Genomic DNA, 22,311 nt, shown 5'->3' with positions numbered 1-22,311 from the left:
GAGCTGCATCAAACCAGTCTCAGGACTGAAGACCACAACAACAACAACAACCGTTTGCAGAGCAGGCGATTAGAATCAGCCGGTTTAGTTCAACTTGTGCACATATGAGACCAGTCAACTGCAAAGACAGTCATTTTGTAAAGTGAGTGGACTTTTGTTTAGCTGTGCCGGGCCGGTCTGTGTGGAGTGATTGGCTGTATTTGGCAGAATACTTGGACGATATTACTCAGATTCCTGGAGTGACGCCTTTATCTGTAAATGGTTATCCACCTGAAACAATTACGAACGAGTAATGTTCAAGTGCTACAGCGAACGTTGGGCGTCAAGCCTGGGGAGTTTCTGAAAAAAAAAAAAAAAATGGTTCAAATGGCTCTGAGCCCTATGGGACTTAACTGCTGTGGTCATCAGTCCCCTAGAACTTCGAACTACTTAAACCTAACTAACCCAAGGACATCACACACATCCATGCCCGAGGCAGGATTCGAACCTGTGACCGTAGCGGTCACGCGGCTCCAGACTGTAGCGACTAGAACCGCTCGGCCACTCCGACCGGCTGGGAGTTTCTGACCTCAAAGCGGGAAAAAGCAGGTTGGGTAGTCTTTCAGAACGTTTAGTGCTTTATTTAGAATGCCAGATATTCTGAACGTGAGATCTAACGTAGGCCAGTGGGACAGAAGAACCCCACCTACGTCAGATGACGCCATATCTCTTCAGTACGGAGTAGCGGGACGCCATTATGGTTATAAAATGAAGCCCATATCTACATATTCAGTTTCTAAGCACCAACAAATTGCTGATCTCTCGAAAACCTGTCATTAACGCTACGATCTCTTGAAATAAAATAACTGGAAACACATCAATGGTGAAAAAATTATTCTAACTTGCGGATTATAAAAGTATGCAACTCCGAGGCAACAGAATCTATGAAACACACATTGTTCTTGGGACAGTTTGTTATAATTAAATGTTAGTTAATAACACATCTTCGATTGCAGTTTTCAGGTTATAGCAAGACGCAGAGTATGGTCATAAATCATTTATGGTTGGTGTAGCATAGTGAGTAGAGATGCAGATTAGTCTGGTTCGAATCCCACTGGATGCAAATATATTTTACTGACTTCTGTGTTTCCTAGTAGATCTGATACTTTCTTACTAGTTTAATATCCGAATATTCTATAGTATTCGATGTTGTGTAAATATAAGTGCTCTCTTTCTGAGGGGGGAGTTTGATCGATTGGCTTTACCAACATGACAGCTTGCACTACTTGCCGTAAGTTATTTCGCTATTTCTTGTTTCAAGTTTTGTATTCCACATGTTATAAATAGCCTTTTTTTGAACGAGAACAATGCTCAAGTAAGAATGACGTTAGGGTTTTAATATAAAGTGAGAATAATCAAATAATTTTTATCTTACCTGGAAAAATATTCTAGATTTGCAACGCACTATTTATAATTGAACTTTTGTAAGCCGATGTCCTTACGCTGCGTTCGCTTTTACCACCTTGAGGCACGAGTATCAAATTCACAAGCCGCATCGTTTATGTGCCTTCAGTAGCGCACTGAACTTGGCACTCTGTGTTGACGTTGGAATGCACGGTTCGTGAAACGACGGCTTACCGCCTACATCTCCTAGGAAAATTACTCCAATATTCAGCATAAGGCTGTCATGGATACCAACCCCAGGTTTAACAGTGAGACCAGTGTCAACCTAGAAATAAAACAAAGTGATGCCGTTACATCTATTTCTAGCTCATGCAGTCGTAGCATCTGATACGGATGAGATCCAGACGCACACACAGTCCAAGTAGATTACTCCAGGTTCCTAAGACACAATAAGGATTACGTTCATTTGGAACAGTAAGACGTCTACGTTTCCGTTCGCACAGTAGCCTCTCTCTCGTTACAGATGTTCTCTTCCCACGGTTATCAAAGGTAATCTACACACAAGACGATAGCAATGGAGACTGCTACGACCCAAGCATTTACCACGATAAGAACGTACTTCGTCGACTGAAACGGGTTGCACTGTTCGCTATCACGGCGACAGCTATCGTTTATGATCAAAGAAGTTGCGAGTGAACAACGACAGGATAGAAGTATCATATAAACATCACTACACCACGTTACACACGACTCGGAAAAAAAACCTGTACTGTAACAAAGGATGGACGACTAGAGACGAGGCCCAGGCTGCGGTTGGACGAAGGTGGAGGGGGAAATTGGCCGCGGTATTTTCTAAAGAGCCATCCTTGCATTCGCCTTAAGTGATTTACGAATAACCCAAATCCGGATGGCCATGTGGAGGCCTGAACATCTTGATTGCGTTTCCAGTATCTTAACCACTGTACTACTTTGATTAATGTCTGTGCTGGCATGAAGGATAATAATAATATTATATCGTATCTGTGTGTTTACGTTCCTTGTATATTCTTGGCTTGGTGGCTCAGCGGGGAAGTGCTGATTCTCTGTTTTATCTACCTTTTTTCTAGCAGTTACCTGATACATTCAAGTCCAATCGAAACCACTCGTCCGGACCTCTATTATTTGCGCTCTCCCCACCCCCTCCCCCTCCTATATTTCATATTTTGCAACACATTGTTTAAGATAATCATTGAGCTGAAAATTCCCTTCTGTGGCTGTTGATATACTTTCCGGGATGTGAGGTCGTGGTCCAAGAACTTTTCTGCTCCTTACGTTTCGTCCAGGACTGCGCTGGACTTCCTCAGAGGCGCTGCTCCGCTGAGTCTTGCCGCCTGACTTGGTCGGGTGTCTGAGAGCGACTTATATATTGTGAGAAAGGGGGGCGTGGTTCAGGTGACACGTGCTGAGCAGTGATAATCCATAGCAAAGATAAGGTTGACTATCGATTACCACCCTGTTAAAGATAAAAATTGTTAGCAATTTTGTAGAGCCACTGTCCACATATCGCTAAGTTTCATAGCCTCCTCTTTCCTATTAAAATTATCGTGATGTTTATAAATTTCAATAGCTTCTCTATATATCCGTGGATAGTAATTTAACGTTGTAGATAAAACTTCGGTATCCGAAAACTTCACTTGGTGGTTGCCTGGTTATTGTTATTTTCCAGAAGATTTGACTGCTCTTTTCAGACATTGTCTTACATCAAGTCAGTTCCAGTGGGATAATGAATTTTATGAACAACTTGATGGAGTAGCAATGGGTAATCCATTAGGCTCTGCGATTGCTAATCTTTACATGGAAAAATTTTAACAATCAGCTAATAACAAACCATCTCGTTGGTATCGATATGTAGATGACACATTTGTGGTTTGGTCCCATGGCAGAAAGGCCTTGGACGATTTCTTTGATTATCTAAATAAAATTCACCCAAAAATACAGTTTACCATGGAAATAGAAAAGGATAACAGAATATCTTTATTGGATGTATTAGTTATGAGACGTTCCGATAGAAGCTTGGAATATAACGTTTTTTCGGAAGGCAACACATACGGACAGATATTTACATAAAAATTCTAATCATCATCCACAACAAGAAGGGGTGTCATAAAAAGTCTTGTCGATCGAGCGGAACGGATATGTACACCTGAACATTTGGATGCTGAAGTGAAACATCTAAAGCAGGCTTTTGAGAAAAAGGGCTACTCAAAAAAAGAGATAAATAGAATTTTGCGTCCAAGGAAAAGAAGACCAAAAGATAAGAATGAACCACAACGACAGAAAAATAAAGTAGTTCTCCCGTTTATTAAAAAAGTAACAGATCGGATCGGTAAAATTTTACGAAAACATGACATAAAACCGGTCTTTAAACCAACAAAGAAAAGAAGTCAAGTATTACGATCTGTGAAGGATAAACGCCTCCCCTGTCGACATGTGGTGTGTATAAAATTCCATGTACCTGTGGTAAAGTTTATATTGGTACTAGCAAAAGAAGCGTAAATACGCGAGTGAAAGAGCATAAAAGTCTTTGTCGACTTGGAAAAATAGAAAAATCAGCTGTAGCGGAACATGCTCTTCAACCAGGCAACCACCAAGTGAAGTTTTCGGATACCGAAGTTTTATCTACAACGTTAAATTACTATCCACGGATATATAGAGAAGCTATTGAAATTTATAAACATCACGATAATTTTAATAGGAAAGAGGAGGCTATGAAACTTAGCGATATATGGACAGTGACTCTACAAAACTGCTAACAATTTTTATCTTTGACAAGGTGGTAATCGATAGTCAACCTTATCTTTGCTATGGATTATCACTGCTCAGCACGTGTCACCTGAACCACGCCCCCCTTTCTCACAATATATAAGTCGCTCTCAGACACCCGACCAAGTCAGTCGGCAAGACTCAGCAGAGCAGCGCCTCTGAGGAAGTCCAGCGCAGTCCTGGACGAAACGTAAGGAGCAGAAAAGTTCTTGGACCACGACCTCACATCCCGGAAAGTATATCAACAGCCATGTCACCCGGTCGTGAAAGCCTTCATTGTATTCCCTTCTGTACCCGTCACGTGGCACTGAAGGTGTGGATTCTGGCAGGAGGTGCAGTACATCTATTACTACTGCGTCAAATATACGTTATTATGATCCTCTTCAGGCAATGTCACTGTTGTTACTGCTTCAAGAGCTTCAGTAGTGAAACGGGGCTCCAGATGAAATCTGTTAGCCAGCACCGATCGACGTGTTCTCAACAATGCATTATGGACCAAAACGAGCCGCACTGTTGCCTAGCATCAGTCACAAACGCTTAACTGCTAACGAGAGGTGTTACTCACGAGGGCTCCAGTCGTTGTGTTCCCGGAAGTGTGTGCTACCTGCTGAGTGGACGAAAGACTCATTCAGTGAAGAGGTACGTAACAACGAAAACTCACCCTTGTAGATCTAAGTTTAACATTCTTTAGCGGGTAAATTCGACAGTCAGATACTACGTTATTTCTTCAGCTTATAACCTCAGTAATATGAGAACATTTACTGCATATAATGTCACTGTACCCGAAACAGTGTCAGGGGAGTGCCAATTTTCATTGTGGGGGACGATATTTTTGCAGGAGGCACTCCAACAAATCACAAGTAATAAACAGCGTTAGGTGCTGAAATACGACACAAATACGAAATGAAATGGAATAGTGAGGCGTGGATTTATTCCATTACACGCTGTCGTATATCAAGAGTTAAAGCTTTTCGTGTTTGGGCACAAATATTACTTTTAAGAGAGCACTAAAACACTAGTGACTTGGGCTGGTCCCGGCGGAGGTTCGAGTCCTCCCTCGGGTATGGGTGTGTGTGTTTGACCTTAGGATAATTTAGGTTAAGTAGTGTGTAAGCTTAGGGACTGATGACCTTAGCAGTTAAGTCCCATAAGACTTCACACACGTTTTTGGACTAGTGACTTGGAAGGCAATTACAAGCCGAGGACATGTTTAGCTAAGGATAGAATTCAGGTTTTCGGATGTGATACATAAATTTACTGTGTGGGTAAAGTAATAACAATGAAAATTCACACAGCGATATCACATATATGTACGAGACCAGCAGTTATGAATGAAAATAAAAGAAAATTAAAGATTGTCCTTGATGGTAGAAACAACAGAAACTCCAAGTAAATTCACGCTATAGGGATGGCAACGACAGAACCCAAAGAAAACAGCCTCTATGATAAATAAAATAAAGCCGTTCTAAAGTACAACAGCTGTATATGTCGTTCGATAGTTGCGACGTCGAGAGCCATGTGTTATAATGTCCAGTTTACCCGGTGTAGATTGAAAATGCACATTATCCATCAGTCATGTGGTAGCGATTCCCGAAGTACGACTTCCTGAAACAGAAACTGCGTAGTATACTTCTGAATTTTCAGAGAATGCCTAGAACCCTAGTTCGATTGCTCAGCCTTTAGGAAACAAAACTCTGTTTATTATTTATGTGCATTTTCAACACTAATTATTGGAGGAAACATGTAAAATCTGCGTGCATGGGCAGTGGCAGATATTTTCTGTATAGCCTACGTATTGCGAATTTATCAATGTGGACAGAAATATTGATGTAAAAAAAAAAAAAAAAAAAAAAAAAAAAAAAAATTGGCAAAGATTAAAAACACTGAGCATTGTGTCGCGAATTAAACGTTTACTTTTTTACATTAAATCAAAAAAATATGAAGTGATGAAATTACATCACAGTGTAAGGCACTGCAATAACATAAATAGACCAAGAAAATATAGTCCACGGTAACGGATTAACTTTTGGAGTTACATTACGATTGAAATGCAATGACCGGATGTGTCAGCTTGGTACAGCGCAAATAACACCAGTTGTTGTTGTTGTTGTTGTCTTCAGTCCTGAGACTGGTTTGATGCAGCTCTCCATGCTACTCTATCCTGTGCAAGCTGCTTCATCTCCCAGTACCTACTGCAACCTACATCCTTCTGAATCTGCTTAGTGTACTCATCTCTCGGTCTCCCTCTACGATTTTTACCCTCCACGCTGCCCTCCAATGCTAAATTTGTGATCCCTTGATGCCTCAAAACATGTCCTACCATCCGATCCCTTCTTCTAGTCAAGTTGTGCCACAAACTTCTCTTCTCCCCAATCCTATTCAATACCTCCTCATTAGTTACGTGATCTATCCACCTTATCTTCAGTATTCTTCTGTAGCACCACATTTCGAAAGCTTCTATTCTCTTCTTGTCCAAACTAGTTATCGTCCATGTTTCACTTCCATACATGGCTACACTCCAAACAAATACTTTCAGAAACGACTTCCTGATACATAAATCTATATTCGATATTAACAAATTTCTCTTCTTCAGAAACGCTTTCTTTGCCATTGCCAGTCTACATTTTATATCCTCTCTACTTCGACCATCATCAGTTATTTTACTTCCTAAATAGCAAAACTCCTTTACTACTTAAGGAGAGATAACACCAGTATACGAGGGTAATCCCGAAAGTAAGATCTCCTATTTTTTTTAATAAGTACATAGACCTGTTTATTTCTACAATGGTTTACATCAGTTTACAGCTTGAACATTTAGCTATTTTTCGACATAATCACCATTTCTGTCGATGTATATCTGTAGACGCTGTGGCAGTTTTTGTGCGCCCAAGTCATACCAGCTCGCCGGCAGCTCCGCGGCTTTGGCGAAGAAAGTTGCCGCCACTGGCATGATTGTTGCTTGGTCTGAGGAGTAAAAAGGTATGCCCAGGTTTCGTCACCCGTGACAATTGAGTCCAGAAAGTCCTGTTCGGCGGGAAGGCGGTGAAGAAGTGCGCGGGAAGCATCAACTCGTTGCCGCATGTGGTTCTCAGTCAGCATGCGTGGCAGCCATCTTGCGCACACCTTCCGGTAGTTCAATGTTTCCGTTAAAATTCTGAGAGCGGTGCTTCGGGAAACCTCAGGAACCAACGTGCAGAGATCATCCAGGATGATCCGCCGATCTTCACACATGCTTTGCTCAGCCCTCAACACTGTCTCCTCAGAAACTGGTGGACTCCCGCTCCTTTTTTCTTCGTGAATTTCGGTCCGATCAACTGCAAACTCTCTACACCACTTACGAACATTTTTGACATCCATGCACGATTCACCATACACTTCCGTCAATTGGCGATGGATTTCAATCGGCGCAGCGCCCTTTGTGTTAAAAAACCGAATAAATGCGCGCAATTCGCACTTGGCGGTAACATCCAACGGGAGCTGCATTCTCAACGGCTGCCGACCCAAGACTGAGCGTCTCAGTGCGGCGTGTGCATGTTTACACACAGCGCGTGAAGCACTCTTCATAACAGTGTGACCAACTGCCACATAGACAACAGAGTTCTGTACTTACAAAAACATAGACCTTACTTTGGGGGAATAGCCTCGTAGAAAATGCTGCGGTGCAGCAACAGATGATTTTCAAAAGTACCCGGACCACTATTAATGGACATTAATATAGGCTGTGACAAACTTTCCGCTTTATGACGGCTTAAACTTAGCTGGGAAAGCTTTCATTGATTTAAAGCCATACTGACTGTTCCAGAGATACAAAAAATTATTTGAGATAACGCAAGTCACAAAGTTTATTGACTTAAATTATAATGAAGCAACATATTTCGAGGTGTGAACGTCATATTCAAACTGCAATGGCAATACAAAAGCATTTAACAGAAGTACACTACGTATTAAAGTTATTGTCTACAGTCTCGGCAGTTGCTGTAGTCGTCCTGCTGAGAAACGGAAGGAAAAGCTAATACGAGGAAATATTCACTTCTTTAAATATGAAATGGAATGACGACAACGAAAATTTGTATCGGACCCGGACTCGAACCCCGATTTCTCACTTATCGCGGGCGGTCGTCTTGTCTTTAGGCTAGCCGAGCACGCTTCACGGCCAGGCTCACACTTGTTTGTTTTCTTTTAAGGTGCAAAAGTGTATGGGGCCATACCCGTCCACGTCAAAACTGTGAAACATGAAGACAAAGAGAAGAGTTAAAAACGACTATACGTCAATCCCAATCGACGGAAGATAAGACAGCTAAAAACAGGGAGGCGGAGAAAGGTCTATAAAATACGCCATGGAGAGACGGAGGTTCAGAATTAAAAATTAAATGGCCTTCGCCATTTTGCTACCACGGATAAACAGTAAAAACGCGGTTGACAGCTTGCGTGTCGTTCGCTGAAACGGCCGATAATTCAAATGGCAAACCCAAACGGGAACGAAACGGTTAAAAAAAAGGTCATTCCGTCAGGAAATGGCGGACAGTTAAAAGTTGGGCGGAGTGTGCGAAATGTGGTGGGGGAGCCCCACTTAGCAAATGGCGATGGCTAAAAGGGGAATTCCCAATACGCATCCCAGCTAAAATGAGCTCCTCGCGGCGGGAGGGCCGAGTGTAGATCGTTGAAGCCGCTTTGAGAGGCTTAATAACCCGGAGCTTGTTCCCACGAAGGGACGACCAATGGCGATTCCTAAGTGATACGACCCCTTGATAGACGGCAACACAGAGATCATCTGAGGGAATACAAGGAGTAGTGGGCTAAGAGGACTGCAGCCTTGACAGCAGCCTCGTTTCCTGTCAGACTAACATGACTAGGAACCTCACAGTTGCTCCATCAAGACTGAGCAAGTGGCAGCTTTCCCCGACCAGTCGCACTAAGAGATGGGTAGTTTACAGTGCACAGAGGCTCTGAAGGGCACTGAGAGAGTCTGAGCAGACGGCACAATTGAAAAGTCTGCGTCACCTGATTAGCTGTGTGGCCTGATAAAGGGCGAAGAGATCTGTTGTAAATAGTGAGCAATGTGCCGGAAGCCGATACAGAAAAACGTCCGCGCCAATGGCGAAGGCACACCCGACACCACGGTCAGTCTGAGAGCCATCCCGGCACAGCCTCACTATACCTGAATGAAGTAAGTGCGAACTGCTTACTGCAATCGGGACGTTAACGACAGTGGGTTGGTTATAAATTGCTATCAACCTTTATATCGGAGATGAAAGGGAGAGAATCTCCTTGGTTTGAAGCAAATAAGTTTCCTGAAAATAGGTTACAGAATTGCAGTAATCAGAAAAGATTGGTTAGTTTTTATCGAGTTTCAAAATGGTTCAAATGGCTCTGAGCACTATGGGACTCAACTGCTGTGGTCATCAGTCCCCTAGAACTTAGAACTACTTAAACCTAACTAACCTAAGGACATCACACACATCCATGCCCGAGGCAGGATTCGAACCTGCGACCGTAGCAGTCGCACGGCTCCGGACTGCGCGCCTAAAACCGCGAGACCACCGCGGTCGGCTTTATCGAGTTTTTTACATATATTTATGTGAGGTGTTGGGCCATAAACCCCTTAGTAAGATTGAGTATATTTATTCGGACTTGCTACTTCAAAGCTAATTGCCGGTACATATAAGAAACAAGTACAAAGCAATCCCTTGTTCTTGGTTTGCACTGAAATCTTTATAAGTACGAGGTGCATTCAAGCTCTAAGGCCTCCGATTTTTTTTCTCCGGACTGGAAAGAGATAGAAACATGCGCATTGTTTTAAAATAAGGCCGCGTTCATTGTCAGTACGTCCCAGAGATGGCAGCACTATACGGCAGATGGAATTTTATCGCCAGCAGCAACAATGAGAACTGTTTTAAATACTTAAAATGGCGACGTTTTCCTTACTTGAACAGCGTGCAATCATTCGTTTTCTGAATTTGCGTGGTGTGAAACCAGTTGAAATTCATCAAGTGTTGAAGGAGACATGTGGAGATGGAGTTATGGATGTGTCGAAAGTGCGTTCGAGGATGCGACAGTTTAATGAAGGCAGAACATCGTGTGACAACAAACCGAAACAACCTCGGGCTCGCACAAGCCGGTCTGACGACATGATCGAGAAAGTGGAGAGAATTGTTTTGGGGGATCGCCGAATGACTGTTGAACAGATCGCCTCCAGAGTTGGCATTTCTGTGGGATCTGTGCACACAATCCTGCATGACGACCTGAAAATGCGAAAAGTGTCATCCAGGTGGGTGCCACGAATGCTGACAGACGACCACATGGCTGCCCGTGTGGCATGTTACCAAGCAATGTTGACGCGCAATGACACCATGAATGGGACTTTCTTTTCGTCGGTTGTGACAATGGATGAGACGTTGATGCCATTTTTCAATCCAGAAAAAAAGCGCCAGTCAGCTCAATGGAAGCACACAGATTCACCGCCACCAAAAAATTTTCTGGTAACCGCTAGTGCTGAAAAAAATGATGGTGTCCATGTTGTGGGTCAGCGAGGGCGTAATCTTTACCCATTGCGTTCCAAAGGGCACTACGGTAACATGTGCATCCTTCGAAAATGTTTTGAAGAACAAAATTCTTTCCTGCACTGCAACAAAAACGTCCGGGAAGGGCTGCGTGTGTGCTGTTTCACCAAGAAACGCACCCGCACATCGAGCTAACGTTACGCAACAGTTTCTTCGTGATAACAACTTTGAAGTGATTCCCCATGCTCCCTACTCACCTGACCTGGCTCCTAGTGACCTTTGGCTTTTTCCAACAATGAAAGACACACTCCGTGGCCGCACATTCACCAGCCGTGCTGCTATTGCCTCAGCGATTTTCCAGTGGTCAAAACAGACTCCTAAAGAAGCCTTCGCCGCTGCCATGGAATCATGGCGTCTGCGTTGTGAAAAATGTGTACGTCTGCACGGCGATTACGTCGAGAAGTAACGTCAGTTTCATCGATTTCGGATGAGTAGTTAATTAGAAAAAAAAAATCGGAGGCTTTAGAACTTGAATGCACCTCGTAATTGAAGTCTTTATCAGCTGTATCAGTTCCTACGGAACTACTCGGCCTCGCTGGCGTCTAGCTGCAGAATCTCCAAACTGCCGGCACTGGCTCTGAATCTGCATCTGAATCTCTGCTTCTCGCTATTCCGCTGCCTGCCCTTTTATGTCGTTTCTCATGTGCTTGGGTGCAAACGAGTGAATTTGTTTCACACGACCCTTTCATTTCTAAGTGATGGAATTGCACAAGAATGCCTATGGTTCCACACGACGCTCTCGTTTCTAATTGGTCGGCTTGCGCAAGAATGCCTTTGGTTCCGCACGACAGTTTCGTTTCTAGCTGCACACAACTTAATTTGGCTCCACAAGAGTCTTTTCCACACGTGACTGACACTCTCTCTTGCTGTATTATCGCCCTGGCGTTTGGGTCTTCCATTGCACAAGTTTTTTACCTGATGCTTCCTTTGGCAAGAAGTCAAACACTAAGTTATTTTATCAACAAGCGATACTTGGCAACCTCCGCCGCTTATTTTGTCCCTACGTCCTGGTGGACTCTTTCTTATTGTCGACTGTCTCTTTGCCTATGGATCCTGGACTCTTATTATGGTCACAAAAGCAAGAATAAAAATTAAAATTTTCTATGGTCACAACAATGTACACAAAGATAATATTGCGAAGTTCCATGCGGAGGTCGTGGACGTGAAGGTGATAAGCGAGGCTGGAGTAGTGCCCTTAGGAAGCGAATGAAGGCCAATGTGAACACGGGTCGCCGCACAAAGCTAAAGTGTCGTCAACCATGTGTCTATGGCCTGCACTCGTACCAGTATGTATACACCAGTACAGGTGATATTTTAATTGAAAGTCGCTTTTCCGATATCGGTGGATAAATTCGATATTGCATGCATGTCTGAAGGAACATCGTACTTCTGAAAAACACAGCTACTGCAATAGCATATCGTACACATCGTCTGTTAGTCTGCTGTTCACATAAGGAATTTCAAATAATCACTCACGCTGTTCATATGAAATACCTGTGTCCTTATGGTGTTTTTTAATTTTTATTTATTTATTTTTATATATTTGGCCTTCTGAGTAGCAACTCGATTTAGCCATCTATAATACATAGTTACTATGAACACAGAACTGAAGCAAAGAATACAGAAATGCATATTTACAAGTAGAGAAAGCTCAAATCATCACAGCTGCGTCCACTATATTTTTACAACAATTAGATGAAAAGGTAGTTGTGGTGTGTTCAGTTGCTCAAATGGCTCTGAGCACTATGGGACTTAACATCTGAGGTCATCAGTCTCCTAGATCTTAGAACTACTTAAACCTACCTAACCTAAGGATATCACACACATCCATGCCCGAGGCAGGATTCTAACCTGTAACCGTAGCGGTCACGCGGATTCAGACTGAAGCGCCTAGAACCGCACGGCCACACCAGCCGGCTTGTTCAGTTGCCACCACTGCTGTGGCAGTCTGTTGTATGGAATCAGCGCAGTAACATGGATAGATGTGAAGACATGACATTCGGAAAAAGGAGTCATCTTGTTTGTACATGTCCATGACCATACCGTCAGTGAAGTTGATCAATTTATTTGTATGTCAACACGGACCGTCCAAACGTTGTGGGGAATGTTCTATCGTGTGGCCCTACCTTACTCTAGGTGATTGGTCTATAGTCCACCAACGACTAACACGAACCTGGATGCACTAAGTTCTTGTCATCGACCTACGTCAAACATCACACAATAGCGGTCGTTCCTTGAACCCTGGTAATCGCTTTATTGACAGGTAATAAGCCTTGAAACATTCCAATCAATTGACTTCGTAATGTCAGGGTAGAGAAAAATCGCGGCTACCGCAATTGCTAAAAATTCTGATTTCCCTGGAAGCCATAGTTCTTCCAAGGAATAAATAGTCTTTCACCTTTACCTTGTTTGTCAAACGGATACTGCGCCGTTAAGTTGAAATGTACGGCGCGTGTTGTCGATCGCTGCCGTGAACGTGACGTTGTTGGGATTTAACAGGGAAAATGCAGTGTGACTCAACATACAAACGACATCCAAAGATATGTAAGCCTTATAATGCCTTATCCCAGCAAACTGCTAAGCACAGCAACTGAAAAAGCTCTGTGATGCCAAGACCGTTCTGAATGCAAATGAGAGCAGTTCTCTTTAGCAATTCGTCATAAAAATATCCTACATACATTTATAGTTCCGTGTTAGTTCAAAATGTTTCAAAGGGCTCTAAGCACTATGGAACTTAACATCTGAGGTCACCTGTCCCCTAGACTTAGGACTACTTGAACCTAACTAACCTAATGACATCACACGCATACATGCCCGAGGCAGGATTCGAAATTGGGACCGTAGCAGCGGCGCGGTTCCACACTGAAGCGGCTAGAGCCGCTCGACCACAGCGGCCGGCTCCCTGTAAGTGCATCTGCTTTACAACCGGACGCCGTCACAGAGAACAATTCAGTGATGTGGAATAAATCGGTCATATTTGATATTTAATGGGGGTCACTTGACCTGAATTGTTGTAGGACACTAAAGAAAGTGGGAAACAAATCAATTCTTCTGAAACTGGATTTATGTTCTCTAAATTCCTTTACAGTAAAATTTTATTCGTAATTGAGACAATAATGGCAGCTTGCTTGAAGCTCAATGAAAGAGGAATTACTTCAGAAAAATCTAACAAATTATATTCCACAATGGAAACTTCGTTGATGTACTCAAAAGTACAACAAATGATAGTTTGAGCGAAGCTCACTTTGGACAGACTGTTCTCTTTACAAGTGGTGGAAACTTCTAACAGAACAGAAGATTGTTATGGAACCGGGATTGGCTCTGCAAAATCTCTGCAGCTTTAAACGCAAGGTAAAACAGCATAACCAGAAACACTGAAAAGCAGCACAAGCTGCGGAATTCCTCTGCAAATTACGAGCTGCTCACAGCAAAAGCAGCGCTAGCTCTAAAAAGGCGACACTCAATCGATTCAGGGAAAACTGCATCAGGCAGCTCCCAGGCGCCCCCCCCCCCCCCTCCCTCCTCTCTCTCTCTCTCTCTCTCTCTCTCTCTCTCTCTATGCGCCTTCGCGGCCACGCGTCGCGTCACCTCACCGACTTCTCGACTCCTCCTGTTCCCCTCCACTTGCAGAAAAACACGGCTTGAAGGGGAACATTCACAACTGTCGCCAGTGGCGACCAACAATTCCTGTCAAGACTGTGAAACACAGGGGGAGCCTGCCAAAACTTGCCCATTGACGCTCTCAGTATACCTATTAACTGGCTAGAGGTTCGTACACCGTATATGCCGTGTCGCCATTCATTGGTTCTGACAGTCACGCTGCATCGCCTATGCTGATGGCCCTTCTGATTGGCTGACACCGTCCGGACAGTTAGATTCTGGAACTTTCTCACACTGAACAAGGCACGATGTCTGTGATGCGTCTTTCCAACCGCCGACAAGAAATGCAGAAACGTCGCACCAGCAGTGCTCAGGGAACCTGTGGGCACCCTGCTAGTCATAGTTCGAGACCGTGCCACCTCGCGGACGACGGAAACCGGCCAGTGTGCGTCCACAAGACTTCCAGACACGAACAGCCCAGCGGGGGACGGCTTGAGTCACCCCATATTCAAAGCACCGCGACCACACATGTCCCTCATTGCCTCACTGAAGGGAACTTCACGTACCTGACACGAGAAGTCACTAACGATGTATTTCCCTCTAGTATAATTAAGAACACTGAGTTGCAAATTTTACTTAGTATCACTGAGCCATGCATGGCTCGTGTTCATCCCAGTTATTGTTTGTCATCTTCTATTACGGTAGTGCCGCCTCGTTTTCTTATTACATTTACTGGCGTCACTAACTTCGTGCCTTACTTGCCCGTGAGTGGCAGCAGCAGTGTGTATCGACAATCGCACTGTCGAACCATCTCAGAAGTGACCGATAGTGTTTTCGGGTCGCTGTGTGTCAGGTAGTCAGTGAGTAGGAGACGCACCAGCAGGGCAGTCGCGACGGAGCAGCAGTCGCGGATGGACCAGCAGTCCAGTTGGTCGGTTGGCGTGGAGCAGCAAGCAAGCCCCCGTTGCGTGGAGTCGGGCTAGAGTCGCTGGCGGTGTGCACCCGCAGTTGGAGTGTTAGGTGCTGCTTGCGAGTGCTACGAAGTTCGTCGTCCACCGATCTTAGACATGAAACTTGTGTCCTCACTTAACTTACTATCGAGCCTAAACTGTTTACATCTCTTCGTTTGATCCTGGTTGTCGATTTTGGGACATTCCCGCGAGCAACAACGTGTGTGTATTTAAGTCGGCTATGATTCCTGTCATCTTCTTGTGAAAATTAACTTAATTATTCCCTGTTATGGAAGTTCACCAGCGGTATCTTCTCCCTTGTGGCTGTTGACGTTCCGGTTACGTGGCCTGGTCGTTGAAAATTTTAGGCAGTGTATTTTCCTCATCGTATTGTTGCTGTCCAGCATGGCGTGTAGTTCCACAGCTGAGGTGTTGTTGGTCGTTGTCGGCGCCAATATTCTGTGTGTGTATTGAAATCTTGTGGTCGTTTTGCTGGTTGCATGGAACGGATCTAGTTTGGTTGATTGGTCGGACGGCTGTCTATTGGATCGGTTGCCTCCAAATTAAGAAGTCGTCGGACAGGCTGCCTGTCTCACCTAAACAGGCGTCAGTGTTGCAATGCCAGGCCGATCCTTGGAAAATTCTGAGCGCCATTCATTGTTAGTTAAATAGTAATTTCCCTGTTTGGATTTTAGTTATTTGGTTGATGTGTGGCTTTCAACCAAGCATCAATATCTCTTAAATTAATGTTCTTGTCCTGCCCTTAAGGCATGAGATTGTTGTATTTTTATATGGGGTCTTCAGCTGAATTTTACTGGAAAGGTTTTAAGATAAAACCTGCCTTTTAGATTCAAACTCTTTCTAGGCCTTAAGCTGTTGAACATATTTTGTTGATATGTGGCCTTCAGCCAAGTATTAATATGTCTTAAATTATTGCCCTTAAGGCATGAGATTGTTATTCTTACTTTTATATGAAATGTTTTAAGATACGACGCTCTACCCTTTAAAATTGAAATTCTTCTTCTTAAGCCATTAAATTATTTGTTGGTGAGCGGCCTTCAACCAAGTTTTAATCTTCTTCTCTTGCCCTTAAGGCATAAGATTGTTATGCTTTTGAATTGGGCCTTCAGCCCAATTTACATGAAATGTTTTAAGATGAGGCCTTCTGCCTCTTGACTGAAACTCCTCTTATTGCTTAATATGCGACCTCCAGCCTAGTTCCATTAAAATTAAATTGCTAAGGCCTTCAACTGATTAGATTAAAGATTTAGAAAATGTTCTTGGGTGAAACCTCCGGAAGAACCTCGTACTTCAGTTTTGCTTAAGCCTTTTGTTTTGGATTTTGAATGTGGCCTTCGGCCGATCTAAAGTTAATCAAAGGAGGTCGATTAAAGTTTTGAATGTTTTGCATCCTTGTTGTAATATCGTGTGTTGATAAATAAAGTTTGTATGTTGAGTGCAAATGACAGGAACTCATTTTGGCTCCTTTCCACAACCTAATCTGCTCAGTCCTGCTAGCCCAGGCATTTCAGCCACAAAGCGATATATGTGATGATAGTGTCACAGTTCCTGGTTATCGTTAATAACTATTAATTCCATCAAAGTTTATGTGAAATAGTCTGACCCGGCACATACATACAAGGCATGCTTCAAGCCTTCGTACTATACTGTGTTATACACTGCTCAACAATAGTTTGGAAGACTATCCTATAATGTAGTCTACAATAGTAGAGGTCTTATTGACCTCGGCATTTCATGAATAATCCAGCTAGAGCCCATACACTGGATAGTGTTGACTACTGGCATGCTTCGTGTCAGTTTCCCAGTCATGTAAACATACCGCTGCTGCAGTGGCACTCTGCAAGTAGTCCAGTATCAGCAACAGCTTCATTCAGTTTGTGTTCAGCGCTGCAGTAACATGCTACGTAGAAGCATACAACACTTTTGTAGCATCAGTATAATGGCTTTATTTTCAGTAAGTCATACACTACAAGATGTTGCCGATCGATTACATGTCATTCAAAGTTGTGTGTCTAAGATGTCGAGAAAGTAAAGCACTCCGTCGTCAGGCCACGAGTGGCCTACTGGGACCATCCGACCGCCGTGTCATCCTCAGTAGAAGATGTGGATAGTAGGGGCGTGGGATCAGCACACCCCTCTCCTGGTCGTTATGATGGTATTCTTGACCGAAGCAGCTGCTATTCGGTCGAGTAGCTCCTCAATTGGCATCAAGAGGCTGAGCGCACACCGAAAAAAGGCAACAGCGCATGGCGGCCTGGACGGTCACCCATCCAAGTGCCGACCACGCCCGACAGCGCTTAACTTCGGTGATCTCACGGGAATCGGAGTATCCACTGCGGCAAGGCCGTTGCCTCGAGAAAGTACAGAGAGACAGTAAATGTGAACGAAAGACCTCGCTGCGGTCGTCCTCGTATGGCAACACCAATGCAGGGTCGTTTCCTCCAGCTGTCGGCTCGCAGAGGCCCAACATAAACTGCCAGAAATACTGGAAATGACTTCTTACAGGCAACAGAGATTCGTATCTGGGACCAGACAGTGCATAGAAGATTGCATTAGAGTAGTCTTTATTCCGGAAGACCAAGGAGGAAGTTTTGCACTGAACCAAAGGAACCGATGCAATTAAAGGACTGGGGCTCTTGCACATCAACATTAGAGTATTTCAGAATGGAGTAATGTCATGTTTGCTGACGAGACCGGAATTGGTTTGCGACCAGACCCGAGAAATGTTAAAGTTTGGAGAAGTGCTAGACGATATCGGTAAGTTCAGGAAGTCCATCCGTTTGCAGGTGTAAGTGTAAAGTTCAGGGTGGGAATAAAAATGGGACGGCAGACCCCTCTAATTCCCATCTACGACGATTTGACTGGTCCCCGATACCTCCAAGAGGCCCTACAAGCGATTGTAAAGCTCCACAGACGTGAATTCGATGAGATCTTCATCCTAGTCGATGACAATGCAAGACCGCACCATAGTCTAGCAGTGTCTCGGTATATTCAGAGATGCACCATCAACCAAATGCTTTGGCCAGTACAATCCTCATACGTGGATGCACAGAGCATGCATGGGACCTGTTGAAGCTGGCCTTTGCACAGCGTCCGGATCCACCTGACAGTTATCAGGAACTGACTGAAGCTCCTACTGAGGAGTGGGACCTCTTATCCCTTTGCTGTTCTCATCCAGAGTATGCCCTGCAGAGTGGAGAAACGCATCTGTATGTAAGGAGGACAAAAAAAATGGTTCAAATGGCTCTGAGCACTATGGGACTTAACATCTGAGGTCATCAGTCCCCTAGAACTTAGAACTACTTAAACCTAGCTAACCTAAGGACATCACAGACATCCATGCCCGAGGCAGGATTCGAACCTGCGACCGTAGCAGTCGCGCGGTTACGGACTGTAGCGTCTAGAACCGCTCGGCCATCGCGGCCGGCTAAGGAGGACATACTCCCTACTAAAGACTGATAATCATCATCATGAGATAAAGATTTTCAGTGTTTTTATTTTCAAGATGTACGCTTAGAAGAGAGTCTACTTTTTTGTAATTATTTTTTGTAACTATCCAAAATCTACCTTGTTTTCAGCAGTAGTCATGTTTATTTTGTTAGTCAAGTGTTCCACAAACCTCAGTTGTTCACTATAAGAAGTCATTGCAGTACACTCTGATACTCCAAACTTTTGTTGAGATATGTGTTACAATATTACATTCATTTATCATTCTTCAGCGATCTCAGTTTGGGGGGGGGGGGAGGGGGGGGGCTCCTTTATGGCGGTCCCAGTGTCACGTCGCTGTAGCGGAGCTCGCTACCAGCGGCCAGCTTGGCTCGAGCAAGTGACAGTATTTAGTAACATTTTTCATACATGTGAACTACTAAGAAATTCCCCCATACCGGTAGCTCATTAACCTCTCATTAGTATTTCATACTAAAGTCCTAGTAATTGACGCGCATTCTCAGGAATAAAAATCAAACACTGGTGATAAAGACGGTCCGTCGGAGAGTCTGCAAGGATTAGTGTTCCGCTCGGATCCATGTCACGTAGCGTAAGAGCAGTGGTCCCAATGAGATACTAACCGAAGGGACCGCAGACGAGTGAGACATCTTGCCAATGACAGTTGGTTTCAAACCCGACAGGAACTGCGCTGAGGCTGAATGCAAGTACATCTCAGCGAGTTTCCGAGCGAACAGTGCGAATGGAACTGCGTGCATTTATCATTTGGAGTCGGGTACCTCGCAGAAGCCGTTGCTCATAGCAGTACTTAAAGCAGCAGGTCTTCAGTGGGCCAAATAGCACAGAAATTGGAGAGTATCGGATTGGAGGCGTGTAATCTCGACTGACCGAGTCACGATCTTGCCTCTTTCCAAATGATGCAGGTTGCCGAGGTTACCGATAGACAAATGAGACGTTTCGCAATGTACTAACGGTGTATTTTCTTGGCGAGGTTGTTTTATGATATTTGGAGGGTTTTTTCGTACCATGACTTAGGCGCACTCATACAGGTTACTGCCAACATGAACAAGGATGGGTATTTCAACATTGTCGGTGACCAAGTGTTGTGAAAAAGTGCGCTGACAAAAGTCATGGGATAGCTCATAATACCGTGTCGCGTCTCCTTTTGATCGGCATAGTACAGCAACTCGACGTGGCTTGTACTCAACAAATCGTTTAAAGTGCCCTGCAGAAACACTCAGCCGTTGTGCTTCTGTAGCTGTCCATAATTGCAAAAATGTTGGCTCTGTAGAATGCTGTCCAAGAGCTACCATAAATATACGATAGGACTCATGTCAGGCGAGATGGGTTGCCAAATCGTTCGCAAAAATTTTTCACAATGTTCTTCAAACCAATGCAGAACAACTGTGGCACGATTTCATGGCGCATTGTCATCCATATAAATTCCATCGTTGTTCGGTAACATGAAATCCACGAATGGCTCCAAATGGTCTCCAAGTAGCCGAGCATGACCATTTCCAGTCAAGGATCAGTTCAGTTGGACCAGAGGACCCAGTCCATTCCATGTAAACAAAACTTACTCCGTCACGGTGCTACCACCATCTTGCATAATGCCTTGCTGATAACTTTGGTACATGGCTTCGTGGGATCTGCGCCGCACTCGAACCCTACCATCACCTCTTACCAATTCAAATCGGGACTCATATGAGCAGGCCACGGTTCTCTTGTCGTCTAGGGTCGAACCGCAGCCTGGAAGAGGCGCTGCAGGCGATGTCGTGCCGTTAGCAAAGGCACAGGCGTCGGCCGGCTCATTAACGCCAAATTTCGACGCACTGTCTTAACGGTTACGATCCTAGTACGCCCCACATTGATTTATGTGGTTATTTCACGCAGTGTTGCTTGTCTGTTAGCACTGACAACACTAAACAAACGTTTCTGCTCTCGGTCGCTACGTGGAGGTCGTCGGCCACTACGTTGTTCGTGGTGAGAGGTAATGGCTAAAATCTGCTCTTCGAAGCACACTGTTGACACTGTGGATACTGGAATACTGAACTCCCTGACGATTTCCGAACTGGAATGTCCCACGCATCTAGCCCCTACAGCTGTTACGCATTCAAAGTCTGATAATTCCCGCCGTGCGACCATAGTCACGTCGGACACCTTTTCACGTGAGTACAAATGACAGCTCCGCCAATGCACTGACCTTCTATATCTTATGTACACGATCGTACCGCCAAGTGTCCGGACGATGCAGTTGATAATACCACTGCCTAATAAGCAGGAGATCGCGGTTTCGAGTACCGATCCGGCACACAGTCTTCACTCGTCTCTGCTGATTCCGCGCAAAGTCCCGATGCAGCATATCGCTGTCCAATGACTTTCGTCACCTCAGTGTAAGTGTGCTGAGAACACTCCCATCTTCCAAGACGACAAATGCCGTCTTCACAGGGCTGCACACATTAGAGATCAGATATGGAACGAGTAAGTGTCCGATGTTGCATAGTTTACAAATAAAGGTGCCGCTGCTATATCATCGCTTTACCGTCTTGCTTCTTTTCCGCTGTAGTTCCACGAGTATGACGAGCCAGGGGAGTGGCGCTGCAATCGCTACATCTTCGGCGACTCGTTCTCTCTCACTGGAGCCTACAATAATTCAGGCCTAGTCGTCACTTGGCACGGAAGTTGAATACACGATCCTGCTGCGGGGAAGTAGCGCTGACAAAGCGCAGTGACCTACTGTCAAGATCAGATGGCCTTTAACGAAGTTGTGTTTTGTGAGACAGTGAAGGATGTAAAACGAAAGTTGAGTGATGCAGTTTACACAATTGCAAACGTGTCCCATTGAAGGAGGAGTGACGTGTGGAATAGGTTCCATTCTGTAGTTCGCGCTTTGGACGAAACACATACAAATTTCTTGCAGTGGAAGCACAGGGGTTTTATTCCTCTTTATTCCATCTCCACCATAAGAAAACATGTACTGGATTAAACGAAATCTGGACACACAGCAAACTTATGCACATGGTGGCAGCCAGTCAAGGCATATTCGTTATAGCATCATTTAGTAATCGCGAAAGCGTTACAGAGATGATAAGAGTCCAGTGGAAGACTCTGAAAGAGAGGGGCGCAGTAGCTCGGTACAGGCTTTTGTTGCAGTTTGGAGAACATACCTTCACCGAAGAGTGAAACAGTATGTTGCTCCCTCCTTCGTGTATCTCGCGAAGAGACCATGAAGATAAAACCGGAGAGATTAGAGACCACACAGAGGCATACCGACAATCTTTCCACGAAAAATACGAGATTGGAGTAGAAGGGAGAACCGATAGAGGTTCTTAAGGTACCCTCCGCCACACACCGTCAGGTGGCTTGCGGAGTATAGATGTAGATGCAGAATTGGTTTAAAAAGTTTATTTCAAAGGCCCAGTCAACTCTTTACAAGCTTACTCCTAGAGCAACTTACGCTGTGCCTACGTGACACAAGTTGCCTGCCTTTCAAAACCGAGGCAGTTCTGTCCAGTTAAAGCTGCTGACAGCTCTGCTGAGACCTCTGTTGA

At 44.4% G+C, this 22,311-nt stretch overlaps 1 pseudogene; it reads right to left on the bottom strand.

Annotated features, from left to right (window-relative positions):
* Positions 1–17,550: 17,550 nt before the first annotated feature.
* LOC126291401 (5S ribosomal RNA) lies at positions 17,551–17,668 on the bottom strand (annotated as a pseudogene).
* Positions 17,669–22,311: the final 4,643 nt, after the last annotated feature.

Source organism: Schistocerca gregaria, chromosome 1 (genome assembly GCF_023897955.1).
Source record: "Schistocerca gregaria isolate iqSchGreg1 chromosome 1, iqSchGreg1.2, whole genome shotgun sequence".
NCBI classification, from domain to species: domain Eukaryota; kingdom Metazoa; phylum Arthropoda; class Insecta; order Orthoptera; family Acrididae; genus Schistocerca; species Schistocerca gregaria.
This window is presented reverse-complemented; position numbering and strand designations above follow the sequence as displayed.